General features: G+C 42.1%; 1 long non-coding RNA gene across 1 annotated transcript; it reads left to right on the forward strand.

The window, feature by feature from the left end:
• On the forward strand, positions 3,376-4,221 carry LOC110436831. Its single transcript, XR_002454688.1, has 3 exons — positions 3,376-3,605; positions 3,705-3,783; positions 3,881-4,221. It is a non-coding gene; the product is annotated as an uncharacterized LOC110436831 (long non-coding RNA).

The following is a 21,671-nucleotide window of genomic DNA, read 5'->3' on the forward strand; positions in this document are numbered from 1 at the left end:
TATGATGGATTTACCAACTACTTAAGTTATGTCATAGATTTTCCCCATTTTGCCTCACATATCTGTGTTTCTATATTATATCTTTAGTTAAAATCTTAGCTTAAGTTTTACCAACCCTTATTGTAGCCCATGTGCCGTGAAGTCATAAACCTATATTTTAGCTTCCATTTTGACTTATTAGTTACTATTTTTTCATATTTTAAGTTGAAACTCGGTGTTTGCTGTATCTTTTATTTGAAAGTCTCCTTTGTATGTTATTAAAAAAATAGTCTAGGTCCTAGGTTAGATATTGCAATGGTGAAAAAAGATCATTTTAGTACTGTAGAGATGTTGAATTTCTTTTATCAAAAAATTTTGTGTGCACTAGTTTTTTTTGGGTAAAAGTAGAGATTACAATGCACATATGTCTTACTATTTCAATCGAAATGTATAAACTTTTATAAAGTAAAAATTTATGTAATTTATTGTCATGAGTATTAATTATTAACATAATTCAAAATAATTTTTTAGTTGTATTGGTATGTTATTCTTTAATAACAGATTTTTTGTGATTACAAAACCATGAGAACATATATTTACGAATCATACATGCATGCAATTGGTCTGTACGGTGGGCATACAATAATATATACATTTACTTTGTGCCACCTTTCTATTAAAGAATAATGGTAGAACTAGTATTTAGGCTTTGTTTAGTTCCCGAAAACATTTGGTTTCGACTACTGTAGCATTTTCGTTTGTATTTGACAAATATTATCTAATCATAGACTAACTAGGCTCAAAAGATTCGTCTCGCAAATTACAGACAAATTGTGCAATTAGTTTTTGTTTTTGTCTATATTTAATACTCCATGCATGTGTCTAAAGATTCGATGTGACGGAGAATCTTGAAAAATTTTGGGTTTTTGGGAGGAACTAAACAAGGCCTTAAAACATACTGACGTACTGCATAATTATTTTTTAATTTCCATAATAGTAGAAGCCAGTAAATTTAAGGAGTTATTTTATATTACCTTACATAATGACGCAAGTCAATAATTTTTTTGTCAATAATAGTAGAAGCCAGTATTTTTTTTTTGTAATTTGGAATAAGGATGAGATCCAAAAAATTCGCTATGCACCCAAACCTACTATTTTGGAGATTTTTGCTATACCAAAAGTAATAACCTACTAATCTTGCTGCAGTGCTTAGAGAGGCCGAAGCCGAATCCAGTGAAGCTAAAAAACAGTGATTGCATCGGCTCCTAGTTCATTTTGAAACAAGAGAGAAAAACAAGGAGGAGCCGAAGTCAAAGCCGCCTGAAGGTCTACTAAACAGGGCTAACTAAGATACATACTCCATCCATCTCAAATTATAAGTCATTTCAAGAATTTTGGAAAGTCAAAGCATTTTAAGTTTGACCAAAATTATATGACAGAATAATAACATTTATGATACCGACTAAGTATTACAAGGTTCTTCATTGATTATATTTCATAGTATATCTACTTGATCTCATAAATCTTTATAGTTGTTTTTATAATTTTGATCAAACTTGAAATGCTTTGACTCTCCAACATTCTTGGAATGCCTTATAATTTAAGATGGAAGGAGTACTATAAATATATTATTAGTCATCTAACATAAAACTATTCTAGACCAAAGCATAATTGATGGGTTAGTTAGATAACCAAATAGAATTTTTTTACAATGGTTGGAAAGGCGACGAGAGGCGATAGTTGTGTCTATGGTCGGTGGACCCAGGACATGAGAAAGCGATGAGAGACGATGGAAGTAAAGTGATAGGAAACGATATGTAAGTCTATGGTCGGTGGGTCCATATGTGTCACGTCGCCTCCCATCGCTTTTTATCGCCTCTGAAATTGAGGGGATTAGAACCCTCAATTAGAGGAGTGACAATTCCTTTTTCGCAGTTCTTTTTTTAATAAAGGGTAAAAGGGTAAATTCATAATTGTAAAATTAATTTTTTGGATAGTATAGTTGGGGTGTATGATTAATAATTATTATAGTTTGATAAATATTTTCTTGAGTAGTAGTATAGTTTTGGGTAGATAAGTAGTAGAATTAGATGAAGTTTTTCTTCCTAGGGTTCATACCTTGGTGTATTGTCGATGCCCCACAATTCTCTACCTCGTATTCGTTGCTTCACAGCAGGGCGCATCCGATCCATGATAGCCGCAGTTTCTTCTCTCTCTGTTTTTGGGGGTGATATTGTTGACCCGTGCAGGACTAAGGTCTTTTCCTTACATATTTTGCATATTATCTTCTCGTCAACTTTATATGCGTCCATCATTTTGATGAAATTCTACGTTCCATAACCCCCTCCTACACTACTTTTTTCCATGTTTGTCATCAGTTGCAGCTAAGGTCCGATTCTGGAATTTGTTACCATTGGTTTAGTTCACAGCCTTCAACATCAGGCGAAGCTAACGGCTCTGGCAAGCCAGCTTTGTGGGACGCTGTTGTTTTGATGACTCGTATTCTTAAGATCCTTGTAGAGGTTGGTTTCTCGACTTTCAATACATTTTTTTTTGCGCTTTTGTCATTTTTTTTGATAAATTAGAAACTTTGCTGGTTCGTTCACTATTGATGCAGACATGACATCTGTTATTCGCTGGAAGCTAACTTATGTTGAAGACATCAATGAGTAAGTTTTTTTTATCATATCCAGGTGTCCAAATGTCCTGGTGTACAACACGCAACCCATATGTTCTTGTCATTTTAGAACGAATTGACATGTGCTTGATTAATTTTCCCTTTTAAAACTGTTCTCTTGGTTCTCATTCTTTAATTTTTGTGACAGGCCATGGATTATCCACTTTTGCCCCAAGTATATTGAAGTTCTCACTTTCGCTATCAAAGCGCAGTTTTTGGGAGAAGTTGAGCTCGAAATGGAATTATTTGATGTTGTCATTCGTCGCTTTAAGCAAGCTGATGACGATCTTTATTCGCTGGAAGGCCACTTGCGTTGGAGGCACTTTGTTGAATCAGATTTCATGGTGTCTACCACAATATCTGGTGCCCTTTCCACGTACATTTGTTTCTAAAGATGCAGTGCATATTCATTTTTTTCTGCTCTTTTTTTTTTCAGGTGTCACTTCTTGCCGGACTTTTTGACATATCTAACCCAGTACAATGCTCACATTTCTGTGGACGTCATATCCGATATGGAGTCAGCGCTTCTAAAATTGTATGGCTTGGCATACTAACTTCTTTGCTTGTACTGTATTGATTTTGTGTGCGGTCAGCTTTCTGTTTGTGCTTTATTCTTGCTACTTGTTGACCAATTGGTCTTTTGTGTTTTTGGTATTATTAATCTTTTTCTTGTCTCACCTCCTTGCTCCCCCCAGATGTTTTTCCCGGTGCTTCTACAATACCGTTGGGTATGCTTTGCGTGGCGTTTAGGTGACAACACCAGTGTTGTATATGACCCTTGCTGCTCATCGAATATTAGCGGTGCACCCCACATTGCGTACGAGGCCGTCACGAAGTTGTTAAAATCCGCTATGTCGATGTTATCGACTACGCTCTTCCCCTGGTGGATTAATGACTGGGGAAATGCTCGGCTTGAGCTCTATCAAACCAACCCGTCTCTGTCTACTTGGTAAGCTCGCTGGTACATACATATCCTACGTGTGCACATCAGCATGCTGTTTGTTTTTATGTATGTGCTTTGCTCACATTTTTCTTGTCACCTATGCAGTATGAATCGTAGTGGACTGTTTGTGCTATATTTTATACGGTGCTTTGATGGGGAGCGGTTGTCCCCACCGCTTGGCGTGGTACACTTCACTTTTATTTTTCTTTCTTGATGGAGTTCATGAACCATCTGTACTTCCATATTGGGTTTTTGAATTTTTGTTTTTTGGTTCGTCCCAGGGCCAACTCCAAGATTAGGCTTCTATATTGCTTGCAGAGCTGTCATCCCTTTCAGGCAATTTTGGAAGCGTTCCTCCCATGTTCAGGTCGCTGCCTAAAGTAAATATGTAATTGTTTACCACTAACCTCATTAGCGCACACACCACATCTTCTTGCTGTATTACCGGTCTCTTGGCATATCTGTGTTCAATTGTGCGAATGAGTATATATCCGTGAATTTATTTGTTTATGATCGTAGTCCCACCCATCCACGCTCTCAACTATTTTGTTTTCCTGTTAAGTTTGTTGTCCTTCAATGAGGCTCACTCGCACGTTTGGTGTACAATTCTGCGTGCGCACAATATTTGTATTTGTCCCTATTTAAGGTTGCTGATTAACTTGTGATTCCTAATTTTCCGCTACACCTATGCATTGAACTTTTTTTTTGCATGTAATCATTTATTTTTTGCTGGCATTTGGTGCCACAATACCAATTTTATCAATGTTTTTTTTCAAATGTTTCGATTCCACAACGCTCACACACATTGAGTATGGCATCATTTTGCAGTTTTATTTGACAGTAACATCTGAAAACTCCATCTACATGTGGTTATATCACCTAGAGAAATGTATGTTTTTCCCCATCGGGTGCGTCAAAGGTTGTCTCATGGCATCTATCGCAACATCAGTTTTCAGCCAGCTTGTAGTGTTTCTCATCAATGGTGTTGTAGATCATCCCTTCATTGATTAATCCTTCCAACGCCACCCTGCCATGATTATGTTTCAGAACTTGGTTAGCATGTTACTGCCTGTGCAAACCCAAGCCTTTTTTGGAGAAGGCTGATTTCGCAGGAGGGACTCACTGTAGTGTTGCTTCGTCTAGTTCCAAGGCCTCCGCCGTCTCGGTCTCCGATGTCCTGCGGAGCGACAGATTAGTAATGAGTTTTGTTTGTGGACTCCAACAATCTCATCGTGATTTTTAAATATTGTTCTATGTCTAAGTTCTACATGCGTGGTTTCTTGGTTCTCATTTACCTCGCATCATCATCTGTCAGCATAGAAATCATTGCTTCTGCGTGCATAGCCATCGTAGCTTTTGGAGTGCACACTACCATTTGCAGCTTGCTAATGTACCTGCTCTCCATCTCTAAATGCTCATGCACGACGCTCAACAAGTGCTCTGTCACCTCGTTATGGTTTAACACTTGCCTGCAAGTTTTGCGGTAAACCTTTTTTGTTATTTAACACTTGCCTGCAAGTTTTTGCGGTAAATCTTTTTTTAAATGCAAATAGCTTACTTACTTGTTTGTTTATTTTTATGGATAATCATATTTTTTTCATACGTCATCGATCTTACCGAGCGGTGAGAGTGTCCAGTCACAGCGTATTATGTATTGTTGTCACGGTTCCGTTGATGATGTAGTACGCACCTATTCTGTTCAAAGTAACTAGTTGTATTAGCACATTTGCATGGTTTTTTTTGTGCTATTCGGGCATGGCGTGTACTTACATTGACCCACTCAGGTCCGTAAACCCATCCTCCCCCCTAGACCTGCATGCATTAGGTTTGTAAACCCCATGAGGATGTCATATAGACATTGCAAGACTAAATTTTCTTATAATCATTCATCATTGGATATCATCCAATTGATAAATTATTGGGATTTTAGTAGGATCTCCTTATAATTTTTGTTGTGTGCTTACCAAATCCTCCCATTCATGGCTCCCGTTCCGTTGTAGATCACGTAGTCTGTCCAGCCCTCCGTCTGGTCAATCCATGTTAATTTCCTGCACACACGAACCTGTTGCCACCATAAACTTTCTTGTCATGTTCTAAGCTGCTGATATACACATAAAGGCTAGCCCCTCCTCCCCATTTCCGTCGGCCCTGTCACGGAACACCTGTTATTTGTGTGATTGACAAAGTTATTTGCTTGAATCACTCACCGTGTACACTTGGCTGTGGTTTATCACAAGCCTCCCCTGGTCCCGTGGCTGCATGCTTGCATTAACAAAATGTTTGATCATCACCGTCAGCCTGTTTTGATCACGGAATGTCACCACATCCGCACTTCTTCGTAGTGTTGTACTTCTTGCGCTCAAGGATCCCAAGCAATTCTGGCTACCAAGCGACATCCTCCCTTTTTTTTCTGTTGGTTTGGCTAAAACCCCGGTGTCTATTTGGTTTTCAGCTGGCCCCTAAGTCATTGACTCCCCTTTTATACACTCGTCTCGGTTGCAGCTCCTTCCTCAACAAGGTTCTAGCTTTTCTACAAATTTTGAACGATTTCGGATTTGCGCGGGAGGCTTCTTTTTGGCGCCACCTTCTTTTCCGATGCCTCAGTTTTGTGCAAACGCATTGATGTCTTCATTTATGACTATATGCATACTAGCCAACCACACCCATCTAATCACCCTTCTACGTTCTCAGTGTTATTGCAAAATAAACATGTTTCGATTGTATCCACGGTTGCAGATGCGCACTACATTTGTAGTTGTTATTTGAGAAAGTCTTCCCACTCATTGAAGGCCTTGTTCAGTTCGCGAAAATTTTTGGCTTTGGCTACTGTAGCACTTTCGTTTGTTTGTGACAATTATTATCCAATTATGGAGTAACTAGGCTGAAAAGATTCGTCTCGCAAATTACAGACAAACTGTGCAACTAGTTTTTATTTCATCTACATTTAATGCTTCATGCATGTGTATTATAGTCTTTAAGATTCGATGTGACGGGAAATCTTAAAAATTTTTGGTAACTAAACAAGGCCTAATGCAATCACTCGTCGTTACACCAAGTGAGTTTGTGCGTCACCTTAGAACAAGTATTATAGTGGGCTGTAAGCGGGCTAAATGCTGAGGTGGAAGAGAGAAATGAGGAAGGAGAGGAGAAGCAGGCTATAACCTTACAGCAAGCTTAGGCACAGAAACCAAGAAACTTTGTGAGAGAGATAAATAGGCCATGTACTAATAGTGAATAGCTCACTATTGTATGGGTGGGCTGTGAGAAGCCTGTAAGAAACCTTACAGGCACCAAGTAGTCTGTATTATTAATCTTGCTCTTAGAATTTCACCAACTGGGAGAATCTATTTGCAAAATAAAAGGTAAAATCATTGTATAACATAATATATATACCCTCAAACATAGTATCTTTAGGGCACTCACAATACAGACTGTGTCATCTTGTCTAAAGTTATTTATTACCGCGAACAACGTGCACTTAGAGTTTAAATAAGACCTACAACCTTATTTTTATACTTCCTTTCTACAATTAACATGCTGCCACATCAGCATAATATCATAAATAATATGTAAGTAATTGTCTTAGATTTTGTGATCGAGTTTTGCATTGCGAGTAAGCTTTTGGTAGTTTCCTTTCCTCCTTTCTCGGAGATACACAAAATAAACTTGGTGTCACCTTCTCTGTGGGCCCATTCACCGAGATAGTTTTCTTTAGTTCTTTGTTGTTAGACATGGTTAAAAATAGTTATGCAATACTGTTATTTGTTGAGTTATCGGTCATGTCCTTTTTGGGTTACGGTTCTAGGTGGTAGGATTAGTTCTTTCTTGCAAGTATTGGTTTCTTGTGTTCCCTTGGCTATATATACAGCTCGTGTGTGCAGTTCATATGCACCACTCAACTTTCACCATTTACAAGTCTGCCTGACCCTTGCTCTTCCATCCTTCCCAGTCTTTACTCCTTTGTCCACTAGGTGCCCTGATGGCATGTAGTCCGAACGATGGTCACCGCACACCAGCCTCGGCTGCGCTCGCAGCTGAGATCACTGCAGGGAAGCGACCTATGCCAGTTAGCCCCTCAGAATGTACTGATGATTACTCTGGTTTTGTAGACGAGATGGACCATTTCATTGGCCAGTTAGCTTCCGGCGTGCTCGCCGATCCAGCTCTGCAGAACATCATCCACCCGCTGAAACCGTCTTCCATCGAGGAGGTCTGCATGTTTTTTGTGCAGAGACTTGCTCTTGCACTTCTACATTTTTACTTTGCTATATATATTTAGTATGATTACTTGTTTCATGTGTACCTTCTTTTCGTGTAGTCTAAAGACGCTTTTGTGGGAAAAGGACTGACCCACCAAGAGCACGGTGGCATGCTGTTCCACCGCTTTGGCTTTTGTCCCACGCGGTCTCATCTGCTACCTTCAGTGAATCAACCTCACCCAGTACTGTCCCGACTCTACGGCCTGCAATGGAGGCTATGGGACATGCACGCTTTAGACTTGCATCAGTAAGATTCACTCCACCTTCCATCTTAATGCTCCGTTTTTTTTCACTTTCCTTCCTTCTTGGTCTGCTCAAATGCTGCTTTTTGCTCAAAGGCACCAGTGGTAATCTCACTTGTTGCCTTACATCCTTTTTTTTTCAGGTCACCCCACCTCACGCGCCAAATCCATTCTCCGTGCTTGACCCACTCCATCTTCACCGGTCGCGTTCTTTCTTAAGACAGTTTGGACAGGGGTTCAAGTCACGCATAGTGAGCTGCCCCCTTTTCTTCGCTGAGTTTATTTTGTTGCATATTCTCATATGTGCTTACAGTTCCATTTTTCCTATGGTGCAACTGCTCCTGTTGATTTTTTATTTTGCTTTTGAAAGGGTACCCCAAGTGCATTTGTGGACGAATTCCACGCCGAGCTCAGCGACACTGTCCACATACTTGGCGATTCAATGTTCCCATTCAAGCTTGCAATGGTTAATGAAGAGGGACGTTTCTTCCAGGCCGATGGCTGGGCTGATTTTGTTGCTGTTGAGCGCATCTCGTGCTTTGACCTTGGTCTATTTGTTCTAACGAGGCTCCACAGGTTCGTCTTTCGTCTGTACAGCCACTGTTGAAACCAGATCGACAATCACAAGCAATATCACGCAGTGGCTAATCCTAGAATCAAATTGCGCAAGAACACAGATGAACACAATCGGATGAACTCAGTAACCGACAGGGCGTCGGCTCCCCTTTTCACCAAAGTTCAAACACAAATTACAAAATGATCTGAGGCGCTACACCACACCTCTAACTCCTCACTATTTATACCAACACAAGGGGGACACACACATACCACTGGAATACAAAGACTCGATACACCTGACTGAAAACACAACCGCTGACAGACAGACGCAGTCGTGGGCGCGGTCACCCCGCTCCAGCCCATTCCAGCAACCATTCCCGCCAAGGTCTTTATTCAAATTCTGCTGCAGCTCTCACTTAACCAGCTTCACTACAACATGTCTTCCGTCAGTGAACACATCATGCTTGCAACAACAGCCACAACGGTCAGGAGAAGCCAATGTCTCGCCGCCCTCTGCTTGGCGACCCACGCCTGGAGGACACCCCCGTGTCCTCCCCTGCGCAAGTTGATCCCATTTTGGCAGCCCAAGCTCCCCTGCAACTACCGCTCCTGTACGCCTGGTTGCTCATTCACCACTTAGTGCTTCTGTTTCTACTCAGACACGCCCGCAAGCTCCAGTTCATGCACCAGCTCCTGCTCCACAGCCACAGCCAATCCCACCACCAGCACACAACACTGAACCTACTCCACCCAACGCGCACGCGCCAGGATTATTCTACAACCTTTTTTTATGGAGACTTGCTCACATATATATCGTATTTCTATTTTTCAATTCAATGCACTCATGTTTGTTCTGCAACCTTTTTTTATGGAGACTCATGCGTTGTCTCGTCTGAACTTAAATGTTGGCAGTTGCATGTGCATTCGTGACCCCTAGCTAGGCTCTCATCCGCCGGTGTCGGTCTGTGCACCCATCCCTATCCCTCACTCTCTCTGTCTCTCTCTCTTTCCATACTCGGTCCATGCAAAACTCCCAAGGACGCCCGAGATGTGTCGTCTATTTTTGGGTGGCAAACACTTCTCACACTCTTTTCTTTTATTAGTCCTCCCCAGTCCCCCGTAGACTGTGCCTAGTACTACTTCCCTCCTTCTCTAGCGCTCGGTCCTCCCCCTGCCATCACACTGTTCGCTTCCCACACTCTTCTGCAGTAAGCTTCCGCCAGGATGGAGACGGTGCTTACTGCAGACCCCTCCCCCGATGGTGGCGCAGGCGACTCCGATTCGGCCTTCGTCTCCGTCGACACTCGACCGCGCTCGCCGTCCGGCTCACTCTCTGGGTTCACTCACAGGCCTTCGATCATCGATATCAAGTCTGCCTTCCCCTTTCTAAAGGATATTGCCCTACGTGCTTCCCAGCAGCAGAGATCCATCATATGTAGCCTTGGTTTCGAGTTCATCTTCCACCTCCCGAACAACTTCATGGTTAAAAAAAACTCTTCGCCTGGCTATTGTACATTTTCGACCCATCGTTACAATCTTTTTTCTTAGAGTCTGGGGAGCGTATACCAGCCGGTGTAGAGCATGCTCACGCTGTCTTTCCATTTGCGGAAGGCCAGCCCCTGCCGTGTCACAAAAACATCTCGTGTCCCACTGAGCCCCATAGAAAAGTTGCCCTATCCCTATCACATGGCTATCCTGTGCTGAATATCTCCATTAGCAGGGCCGTCGGTGTTGTCGGAACACTGCTCGAGAAGGACCAAATGACCGACGCATAGCGGGCAGCATTCCATGCTGCTACTGTTATCTCAGTAGTTGGACTTTTCCTAGCTCCTCGACCGTGGTCTCACGAGATCGATGCTGAGGTTATTGAATCCATAGCAATCTCGCAAGATGCCGTTCCCTATGATTGGGCTCATTACTCCCTCGGTGTTCTTGCCGAATCCGCAGACTGCCTCAAAAAGCGCCTTAGCAGCAAGAATCGCGGGGATGGTATTCAGCTTGGCGGCTGCCCCGCTATGTTCCTCGTACATGGTGTCTAGTTGTAGAAACCCTTTTTTTCATAATCCTTTCACAACTGCCTCATGTTTTTTTGTTTCGTAGGTTATGTATTACTTGGGCCGTTCCACCTCCAAACCACGGGCCAGTTGGGGTCTTTCCGGGCCCAAGTTCAAGCACTTTGACAGAACTGAGCTAACCAGGCTTGACAAGCTTGACCTGCCAAAGCGTCGTAAAGAGAAATCCTGGAGTCTAGTAGCTGCGAGGCCAGAGGTGCGTGATCTGACCCAGAACCTTCTTTCTTCCTTTTTCATCATCTTTTATTCACTACACCACTCTCACGCACAACAATTCCTACTTCATATTGTATATTTTTTACCCCCTATGACCTTTTTTTCAATAGATTTCTTCATTGGGACTATTAGCAAACGAATTAAGTTTTATGCACTCCCCTGTAATGCAATCTGCAGGCAGATCCACATGCCTTGCTGTCAAGCAGGTACAAACTATCTTTTTCCACTTCCTTCACGTACACCAACGTGGTCCACATTACCGTTTAGTATTTTGTCGACTTGTTAATTGTTACCCCCGTTAGCGTTTGATTTCCATTTTTGTCTACTTTTTTTTGACCAGGCCCTGCAGGCAGCTAACTTGTTCCCCCGACCGCCGTCGCCCCTCCTGCCAAACCACGAGCCTGACGACTGCCATGCCGATCACGTTTGCATCTCCACTCTATCCTCATGCTCCGTCAATTTTTTCTACACATTATCCTACTCCATTCTATCATGCATTGCCATGGCTGTGGTCACCAGCTGACTACACTTGCTCGTTCTTATTTTTTCCAGGCTTCCGACCCAACGACAATGGTTGTGTCTGGTGTCGTTTCTGCAGTGTTCAAAGCTGTCTTATCTGGATCAAATCGTGAAAGTTTCTATCTTACTGATTTCGCCGATCCAAGGATCCATCAGGTACACTCCTCTATGTGCCATCCCAGCTTGATTGTCCAAACAAGTATAGAAGTTTGTACTTGGTTGTTTAGCTTTTCCATCGCATGCTGCAATGACTGCCATGATGTGTTAGCTGCAGCCAATCTTAAAGTCTGTATTCAGCAGAGCAATTTGTGGGTGTTGGTTTTCTTAGGGGAGTTATATCCTGACATTTACTTACAATGCCATCCCTACTCAACAACTTTGACTGGATCTTTTTTGTGTTTTGTATATTTGCTACTGCCACATGCTGCTAGTCTTTTTGGTCACTTACCTTGTCCCGTTGGATTCTTGGTTCCTCTTTTTTATCTGGTTCATTTCCTTTTATAGATAATTTAAGCTTAAGTCAAAACTTTGTGTTCATTTATTTCGCAGGTTCCACCGTAGTTATTTCCTTTTTATCTCATTTGATGTATCTTGTATCCTTGTTTTTTTGCAGATTGATACTGATGTACTGCAGAAGATAACTTCAATGACGGTCAGTCAATTTGAGAAGTGTGTGCATAATTTTTTGTTTCCAGAGGTGTCACGCACTCAAGCTGCATCAAACAGTATGCACTATCCTCTTGTTTCACTTACCTACAATGCTTCTGGCATCCTCTTTCCCCATGTGAACAGCTGTATCCTTCCTAGTTTCGTTGTTCATTAAAAAAGATCCCACATTTCTTTGTTGCTCGGCGTATTTATGCCTTCATGTTTTATGTTACTCTACTATTTGCAGGACCAACCTTCTCAGATGATAATCTGCTTCTGGTGGCCGCAGCAACTCAACTCCAAAGCTGGACACTCCAGCAAGTGTTGGGCCAACTCCTGATCCAGCTGTATTTACAGATGGTAAGTTGGCACACCTTGCGCACAGCTCTCTTTCATGCTTGTAACAATTTTCATTGTCGCGGTTTATTTTCAGTCGTCTTGTTGGTTGTGTACACGCTCAACTTTTCACTGTTATCCAATAACAATTTTTATGCATTCTCCAATTCTTGGATGGTAGGGTCCAACAAGCGCAAGAGCACCATGCGTGGCGTCACTCCTACATCTGTTCCTACCAAATTATTATTATGCGCCGAAAAGATCCCTTCCACTAGCCCGTCAGCTTTTAAATGTATGCTGGGCCAACCACTCGGACTCCCCCCCCATTTTTTCCTGTTTGCCAGTCCATGTTTACCAAAACCCTAGCGATCATCTCACGAACATCAATTGTCATACTGTCCATTCCAATTTTTTCAGGTGCCCGTAGAAGCGATTTTGGGTCTCCTTCTTTTGCCTCACCGACTCTATGCCCTGCATACGATAGAACGCCTTCCAATATAGCTTCACCGCCCCCACACACTGATATTTTGCCGTTAATCATTCATTGAAGTGGGCAGGATGACCAACGTAGCAGCTTTCATGAGATGCCAGTGGAACCTCACCCAACATTCGATCAGTTTGCCTCGTCTACACGTTTGTCTGGTGAGCCTATATTCTCTGTGTCTATATCTTTGGTTATTTCACATTTAAATTTAGCAACTAATGCTTTCAGCTATTAATCTTTGTGTTTGTACAGTCCCCGATCTAAATCTCCCTATTGGGTGGTTTGAGGAAAACTTTGTGTCTGTGGATGAACACAAGCCACCTTTATCAATGTATGGTCTCATAACTAACAGGTTATGCCGTGATAATTTCGTGCGGCATGTGCTCGAGAGTGGTGACTACGAAGTAACCAATTTTAATTGGTGTGTTTTAATTTTCTGTTTTTGCACTGATAACCCTTCCCTTGGTTTTGTTGTTTTTATGTATTACCTCACTTTTTTAATCATGTTCTGGAAATATAATTCTGACCTGGGTCTATAATCACTGAATTTGCACTTCATTGTTTGTGCACACAGCGTATGGATTGAATTCGCCGAGCCTTTGTTCTCTAGTGTTACTGCAGGCGAGGTTCTTGATAACTTTGTGTACCCAACTAGGGTGTCAACCAAGATGATGTCATTTATCATGGCTCTTTGCCAGGAATTGCATTATGAGTTGCATGGCACTCCCAATTCTGAACCAGGAACCAAACATATCTACCTCCCTCTGGATTGGGTGGTGCGTTGTTCCGTTCTTTTTTTCATCTTCTGTGAGTTACTTTCATCTTTTTCTTTTCGGCTCTGACCGTTTGTGCTATGGCTCGATCCAGGAGGATTGCCTTGCCAAGAATGACATGTCCCTTCCCAACAAATTCAATGGTTATTTCTCTAACCCGTATCTCAACTTTGAGCTGCATGAGTATGACATGGTACTTTCTTCAAAAGCTCTATTCCCCCCGTTCATTATCACATGAGTATCTACAGTTTTTTATCCTTCATCTGCTTTTTCATGTACCATTTTTCTTAGTCTGTTTAAATGCCTCACCAGCCAGCTTATGATCAAAGATTTCTCAATCTTACGCTCATAAATTTCCTTTTTTACCTCATATGTCTCCAGATGTTTGTCCCTCTACTTCTTAACGAAGTGTGGGTCTGCTTCTGTTTTGACTTGCGGGGGAAGAAGGCCAAGATGTTCCATCCAAACCACCCCTACTGGGTGCCATATGACCTCCCTAACCGTCTGGTTTCCTTGTCCACCAACTTGCTATTGGGTCTTGATACCGCATTTGGCACTTCACTCCATGTCAACCTATCCCCAGCACACGAGTGGATACATGGCACCGTACGGTGGGATGGCTAGATTCCCCGTAGGTAAGTGAATGCTAAAATTTTGTGCTGAACGCACTTGTCTTTTTTTAGTTAATAATAATGCTACAATTATCACCCTTTTCAATGTCTTGTTCCGCAGCTCATTCAATGGACTCTTGTGTGTGCTGTTTGCACTTTGCTTTGATGGCAACGACATAGCTGCCGACATGCAGTACCTGGTATATGTCATGCAATGTGTTTGTCATTGGTTGCTTGTTGTCGTTTTTCTCAGCTGAATTCTCCTCGTACTTATCCATCGACTGATGCTGAATGTTTGTTAATTCGACATAATGTCATAATGGGTGCTAGTTGAGGACGATCGGTTCAAGTGGACTGTGTGCAGGCTCCTCCTCGACCGTCCTCAGAACTTGGTTTGCTGGGAGTCCGTCGTTGTCCGTCGCCGTTCCATTGAAGGCACCAGCACCCAGTGATTTTTTGTCAGCTCCATTTCGATCACACTGGGCGCATTCTTTGCCTTTTTAGGATCTTTTGCGGATGCTCTGTGTCACTTCTCATCCTTCTTTGTGTAATAAGTCCCCCTGTGGACATCTAGATTTGCTTGGCACCTTGAATCGTCATGGCACCAGTGATAGCAGACAGTGCATTTTTTGCCTGAATCCAGCTTTCGCTTCTTGTTGCGTGCGCTATGTTACTTGAGGACGTATTCAATGTATGATCACGCACTAGGCAACATCCTCATGCATCCTACCCACACGTTGGACCAGTGTTTATTGTGGTTATATGTGCAACCCAAATGTTTTTATGCCAGCCACTTTTCGCACGATGGCACTCCCGTGCTCGTTAGGTTCATAATTCGGTTTCTTCTCGCTCTTCTTTTGACTCCTCCTGTAAGCCTCCAACTACCTTCTCCTCACCTGTCCCAATAACTAAGCCCCTTATTTATATTATAGCTATCACATTCATCCCATTCAGGTCCCTTTGCACAGCGCATTCCTAGTCCTCCTTCGTCACTTGCCTGATATTTTCCCTGCTTCTTCCCTCATTTTAGCTAGCTTAATGGATCACGCTCCTTCAGCCATAGCTACGAACGTTGATTCCACCACTGAAGTGCTCGATCCCGTAGATCCTGTCTCCGGCCTTCCACTCATCATATGTCCTCGTTGCAAGGACACACGCCGGCCTTACTGCTCTTACTTGCGTCCGCAACACCAAGAACGTTGACAAAAGGTTCTTTAAATGGCAGAGGAACAAGGAGAAGGTTTGTATCTGTCTTGAACATTTCTTTATTGCAAGGCTTTTTTTTTCTTCTTTTCCTTTTTACAATTATTAAGCCCATTAGGTCCTTTTTTATTTGCTCACATTCTATAAGTTCATGTGTGCAGGACCCTTTGTCTTGTAAATCCTACTTTTGGCAAGATGACTATGAGGCACATCTTTGTGCCAACGGCTACGTGGTGCAACAGGTTTCGGATCTTACAGAGAGTAGTCTCGGAGGGTCACAGGCACCCCAGTACAAACAGCTGGACACCAGCCCCCAGAACGAGCCCGAATCTACAATTGCTCAGCTAGACACACTCAAGCTTCGGGTGGACCGGCTATTCCACCAAGATCGCTTGATCTACCTAGTTGGCGTGTTTGGGGCTGTACTCACTTTTCTCGCTGCAGCCATCATCGCTCTGCTTGCAGTTCTTATCTATTTTGTGGTTTCCAATTAGATGTAATGGCCCATGGTGGCCCTCGTAATCCGCACCGCTTGTTGACTATTCTGCATGGGGTTATTAGGAAATATGGAGGAAAGGCCCACACGTCGGGTTTACATAGAGATAATAACGTGTGCGCCAATTTTCCGTCAACTAGAAGAGTCCAGAAGCCACACAAATGAGTGGGAGGCCGAGCGGGCCCAACTATAGGGCGCCCGCCCTGCTCCCTAGGGCGCCCGCCCTCCTCTCCTGACCAATCAGCACGAGTCTCACAGATTATGCTCCACCGCCTCTGAGGATCAAGGAAAACCGTTCAATCAAGGTCGATTTGATCCGACGGCCCACGTTCATTTGAGAGGGCTATATAAGCAAGGCCCCTGGCCCCTGGATGAGAGCAATCCCATTATTCATTAGCATATTTTCCAAAGAGGATTCAGAGAGAGAGAGAGGTTCCTTAGGGTTCCAACCTCCTAGGGCTTAGCATCCAATGTGAGATTAGAATTAGTTCTTCTAGATTGAGAGAGATAGAGTGGAGGTGTAGATCGGAGGAAGCCGGCCTATCGGTGTCTACTCCGACGTTGTACCTGCGAGATCAAGTCTTCTAACGCAAGGCTTGCTCCTAGGATTCTTCAGTATTTCGACTTCTAAATTCTAGTAAGTTCTTTGTTTTATCATTCTTTGGTTTATGAGTTTACTTTAATCTCTTCGCGTAGAGTTTAGAGTAATCATCACTAGCGTAAATGTGGTGTTTGGGCTAGGATACTCATAGATATCCCCTGTCTAGCCGGACCGTGGTAGTAGCGAGGAACGTGACACTTCCGTAGCTACCTTTGTAGCCCATAATCCCGTTAGCAGGATCGGTAGGGTTTATAGGTGTGGGTTGAACATCCTTTGTGGTGTCTAGATTCCGTAAGCCTCCTGTTGACGGTTCGTAAGTATTAATTTTAATCATCAAATAAACAAGGAAAATGATCCATATGCAAGCAACACCTAGAATTAGGGTTTGATCTGACAGAATTCCATGAGTTTTGCTGTTTATCTTTTTTTGCAGGGGGGTATCAGGAAATATGGAGGAAAGGCCCACACGTTAGGTTTACATAGAGATATTAACTTGTGCGTCAATTTTCCTTGGACTAGAAGAGTCCAGAAGCCACACGAACGAGCGGGAGGCCGAGCGGGCCCACAGGTAGGGCGCCCGCCCTCCTCTGCTGGCCAATCAGCATGCGTCACGTGGATTATGCTCCACCACCTCTAAGGATCAAGGAAAACCATTCAATCAAGGTCGGTTTGATCCGACGGCTTAGATTCATTTGAGAGGGCTATATAAGCAGGGCCCCTGGCCCCTAGAGAGAGCAATCCCCATTATTCATAAGCATATTTTCCAGAGAGGATTCAGAGAGAGAGGTTCCTTTAGGGTTCCAATCTCCTAGGGCTTAGCATCCAATGTGAGATTAGAATTAGTTCTTCTAGATTGAGAGAGATAGAGTGGAGGTGTAAGCATCCTCTGTGGTGTTTAGGTTCTGTAAGCCTCTCCAATAGAACAGTAGACCATCCTTACCAAGGTTAGAACGAGGGTGCAGTCGTAATCTTCTCTATACATCGCTCACATCAAATCACAGTGGTTGTAGCCTAAAGGTTAGTAGTAATAGATTTGGTTAGTCAGATGCACGCTTTCTCCTAGTGGTAAAATATAAATACGATACTCTAGATAACCTCCCAGGTGAAGTGCTCACCGATATCCGTGCGCTTGCGGATCAATTCCTGATTGCATTACCAAATATCAACAAGCATTTCTGGCGCCGTTGCCGGGGAGAAAGACGGTTTGCTGAGATAACCTTGAGTCTTGCCAGTAGCTTGTATTCATACTTTTATCTTTTCTTATCTTTTTATATTCTTTATTTTCTTTAATCTTACCTTATGGAAAACCAAGATTCTAAATCAACTTATCAATTTGCAACACCTTCGGAAACTGTCCTTTTACCATGGGAGTCATCACAACCTATCCAAACATCCCAGTATAGGTTAAGTTCGAGGTTAATTGCCATGATTGAGAACCTATCTTTTTCGAGAAAGGAAGAAGAAAACCCTTACCTTCATATTAGAGATTTTGAGCAAACATGCGATAGTCTTCGCATTGAAGGCATTTCTGATAAAACTTTACGTTGGAAGCTTTTTCCTTTTTCTTTAAGGGGAGAAGCTAGACAATGGTATAGACAGAAGGTAAGTCAACAACGAGGTGAATGGGGAGTTTTACGAGCCAACTTTTGCCTAGGTTTTTATTCCCTCGACCGTATCGGTGACCTTAGACTCAAAGTTCTATCTTTTAAACAAAAAGAAAATGAAACTTTGGGAAAATCCTAGAAACGTTTTTCTGATCTTTTAGAATCTGGTCCAAAACTCAATCTTGAAGACCCTATCCTTCTTTTTCATTTCTTTCGAGGTCTTCAGAAAGATCATAAACAAATGCTACATACAATGTCTAGAGGTTCTTTCTTTCATATCTCTACTGATGAAGCTAGAGCGATCTTAGATAGAATCCTAGTAGCTGAGATGGACAATACCCTCCATGATGAAACCTACAAAGCCAAAGTAGACACTCTGCCAAATTTTTCACCTACTTCAGCTATCCCAACTTCTGAGCCACAAAAGGAAGAAATTCCACCACCTGATTTCATGTTGGATATATAATCTGATCTTTTTGCTGATTTTGGAAACATTCCAAACTACCATTCTATAGACAAACCCCAAAGCGGCCATTTTAGCATTTGTTTGCCAAATGAATATCAATTGAGAGAGCTTATTTTAGTCATGAGTAGCTGGTTGGAGGAATCAGAACTTTCCTCTGTAGTGATCCGTTTGGATACACCTCCTATAACTATACGCTGTGCTTATGATTCTGATCAATTTGATGCTCTCTATAATCCTATTGTGGGGATCAACATCATGTCTGAAGCTTTTGCACATAAATTATTTGGGAAATTAATTTTAACCCCCACAACAAAGTTCATAAAGGAATCTTAGGGACGATTAGTCCCCAGTCTTGGAATTGTGAATGTCCTACCCTTTATGGTAGAAGGCTCCATGGTTCATTTGAACTTTTATATCTTTGATACATGGGACTTTGACCTGTTGATAGGACAACCTTTTAGAAGACTCCTTTATGAAGGTCAAACTGGAAAGCTACATATTTCTTTTGGAAAAGATTTCAAATTTCCAATAATAATTTCACACTCCTTAAATAATAAGGCCGAGTCATATCTTTTACCTGATCCTATGGAGGAGGTAAAGGCTGCATCTCTAGAGCTTTTAGATGAACCAGACTTAGAAGAAGAAGCCCCATTCTTTATAGAAGATGAGGCTGAACCTTCTAAACCTGAACCCTTAGATGAGTTTGCAGAAACACCTAGACCTCCCATAGAGCTTAAACCTACCTATGCTTTCTTGAATAATAATCCAGAGTTCCCTATAATCATTAGTGATAAACTCACTCAGGAGCAAACTCTGCGATTAATGACCGTTCTAGAAAAACATCACTCAGTCTTTGGCTACTCACTCCAAGATCTTACAGGAATCACTCCTATGATTTGTACCCATCGCATTCCAACAGATCCTTCTGTTTCACCTTCTCGAGAGCCCCAACACAGACTTAACAACGCGATGAGAGAGGTAGTTAAAAAGGAAGTTATAAAGTTGTTGCATGCAGGGATTATATATCCTGTGCCGCATAGTGAGTGGGTGAGCCCAGTTCAAGTTGTGCCTAAGAAGGGAGGCATGACTGTTGTTACGAATGAGAAGAACGAACTAATTCGGCAACGCACAGTCACAGGGTGGCAGATGTGCATAGACTATAGAAAACTAAACAAAGCCATGAAAAAGGATCACTTTCCTTTACCTTTTATAGACGAGATGTTAGAGCGGTTAGCGAACCACTAATTCTTTTGTTTCTTAGATGGATATTCAGGGTACCACCAGATCCTGATCCATCCTGATGATCAAAGCAAAACCACTTTTACATGCTCTTATGGAACATATGCTTACCGTAGAATGTCTTTTGGGTTATGTAATGCACCAGCTTCTTTTCAAAGATGCATGATGTCTATATTTTCTGATATTATTGAAGAGATTATGGAAGTTTTCATGAATGATTTCTCTGTATATGGAAAAACTTTTGATAGTTGTCTAGAAAACTTAGACAAGGTTTTGCAAAAATGTGAAGAAAATCACTTAGTCCTTAATTGGGAAAAATGTCATTTTATGGTTAGGAAAGGAATAGTGTTGGGACACCTAGTGTCTGAAAGAGGTATTGAGGTAGACAAAGCTAAAATTGAAGTAATTGAACAACTACCTCCACCTGTGAATGTAAAAGGAATTCGAAGCTTTCTTGGCCATGCTTGATTTTATCGTAGATTCATAAAAGATTTTTCATTTATTGCTAGACCACTTACTCTTTTGCTAGCCAAGGATGCTCCTTTCAAATTTGATGATGCATGTTTAACAGCTTTTGAATTATTGAAAAATGCACTCATCTCTACACCAATCATTCAACCCCTTGATTTGTCGTTGCCTTTTGAAATTATGTGTGATGCTAGTGATTATGCTGAGGGGGCAGTTTTGGGACAAACTAAAGATAAGAAGTATCATGCATTTGCTTACGCCAGTAAAACTTTGACAGGAGCTCAGCTTAATTATGCAACCACTGAAAAAGAGCTCCTGGCTATTGTCTTTGCCATTGATAAATTTAGATCTTATTTAGTTGGAGCTAAAATAATTGTTTACACTGATCATGCTGCACTAAAATATCTGCTCACTAAAAAAAATGCTAAACCTCACTTAATTAGATGGATCTTATTACTCTAAGAATTTGACTTAGAAATAAAAGATAAAAAGGGAGTAGAAAATTCTGTTGCTGATCACTTGTCTAGAATGCACTTTAAGAATCCACTGGAACCACCCATCAATGATTCACTCCGGGACGACATGCTCTACGAAATCAATAGGTCTGACTCCTGGTATGCAGATATTGTAAATTTTATGGTTTCAGGGTATGTACCACCAGGAGCGAACAAGAAGGCTTATTCAAGAAAGTCGTTCACATATATGGGATGAGCCATACCTCTTCTGAGTATGCTCTGATGGCTTACTCAGGAGATGTGTGACCACTAAGGAAGGATGGAAGATCATCGACAAATGCCATTCATCACCATATGGAGGTCATTATGGAGCATTCCGTACACATTCAAAGATCTGGCAGTGTGGATTCTACTGGCCTACAATGTATGAAGACACGAAGCAATATATCAGAAGATGTGGGCCATGTCAAAGGCATAGAAACATAAATATAAGAGATGCCATGCCACTCACCAACAACCTTCAGATAGAGCTCCTTGATGTCTGGGGAATAGACTACATGGGTCCATTTCCCCCATCAAAGAAGTGTGAGTTCATCTTGGTGGCGGTTGACTACGTCTCCAAGTGGGGTAGAGGCACTACCATGCAAGCATGCCGACAACTTCAATTCAAAGAGGATGTTTGAAGAAATCATATTTCCAAGATTTGGAGTCCCTAGAGTAGTGATAAGTGATGGAGGAACACATTTCATCGACAAACGCTTCGAGCACTATCTATCAAGACATGGAATCCGTCACAACGTTGCTACCCCCTATCATCCTCAG

The sequence above is a fragment of the Sorghum bicolor genome, chromosome 7 (assembly GCF_000003195.3).
Source record: "Sorghum bicolor cultivar BTx623 chromosome 7, Sorghum_bicolor_NCBIv3, whole genome shotgun sequence".
In the NCBI taxonomy this organism is placed as follows: Eukaryota; Viridiplantae; Streptophyta; class Magnoliopsida; order Poales; family Poaceae; genus Sorghum; species Sorghum bicolor.